The sequence below is a fragment of the Cebus imitator genome, unplaced genomic scaffold (assembly GCF_001604975.1).
Source record: "Cebus imitator isolate Cc_AM_T3 unplaced genomic scaffold, Cebus_imitator-1.0 Scaffold215, whole genome shotgun sequence".
NCBI lineage: Eukaryota > Metazoa > Chordata > Mammalia > Primates > Cebidae > Cebus > Cebus imitator.
In genome coordinates, this window is record NW_016107530.1 from 2941785 (window position 1) to 2943142 (window position 1358).

Consider the following 1358-nt stretch of genomic DNA (forward strand, 5'->3'; position numbering starts at 1 on the left):
CTGGAGGACAGGTTGAAGTACAGTGGCATGATCTCAGCTCACTGCAAGCTCCGCCTGCTGGGTTCAAGTGATTCTCCTGCCTCAGCCTCCCAAGTAGCTGGGATTAGAGGCATGCACCACCACACCTGGCTAATTTTTGTGTTTTTAGTAGAGACAGGGTTTCACCATGTTGGCCAGGCTGGTCTCAAACTCCTGGCCTCAAGTGATCTGCCTGCCTCAGACTCCAAAAGTGCTGGGATTACAGGTGTGAGCCACCGCACCCGGCAGCATTAGATTCTTGTAGGAGAACAAACCTTATTGTGAACTGCATGTGCAAAGGATCTAGATTGTGCACTTTTTATGAGAATCTAGTGCCTAATGATCTGAGGTAGAAGAGTTTCACCGGAAACCATCCCCCCAAACCCACAGGTCTGAGGAAAAATTATCATCCATGAAACCAGTGCCTGGTGCCAAAAAGGTTGGGGACCGCTGTCCTAAAGGAAAAGATGTTTTGAAACAGAGAAGTAAAAATAATGGTTGCTTTGTAAGCTAAATACATTTGGCTTTATAATAATAGTAGCACTTAGGTAGAATTTACTATATGCCATTGTTCTAAATTATTTACTTATTTATTGACTGATTGACCCTTAAAACAACCCAGTGAGGTAGATACTATAATATCCCTATTTTATAGATAAGAAAACTGAATCACGGGGTGACTATGTGACTTTCCCAAGGTCACACAGCAACTGAATGGAAAAGCTGAGATCCAAGCCAAGGCTGTGTGTGTCCAGCCCACCTTGCCATTCCAACAAAATGCAATATTTATTTTACCATATTGTCCTTATTTCTCTTATTTCACTCAGGTCCAGTGAAAGGTCCAAAGACCTACACCGAGGAAACTGAGCTGTGGCTTGTTTAGATTCCTAAAGTGTGGCAAGTGGATCTGGGCTCCACAGAATCCCCTTGATAAGGGGAATTCTCAAACCATTCAGGGAGGCAGATGTGCAAGATCAGAGGGGCTACAAGTGGGCTTTGGAAGAAGTTGCCCTCCCCCGGGGGTGGCGGTGGGGGTGGAGACTTCTGGCTTAGGTTGATTCCACTGAGGGGCTGAGTATGTCTCCTCTTTCGCTGTTTTCCGTAGGTCTGTCTTGCTGGGCCCTTCCCAAAGAATCACTCTTGACAAGGGCTTCAGCCACATCTCCCTCCCAAGCTCGTGATTATATTTCTAGCTGCCTATGAGAATCAACTCCTGTATGTCCCATAGGTGCTCAAAACTCAGCATCTTCCAAAACAGTCATGTTCTCCTTAAATATACTTCTCAATTCCCCTCCTTGTCACTTATTCACTCAACACATATTTGTGAAACACCTAATCTG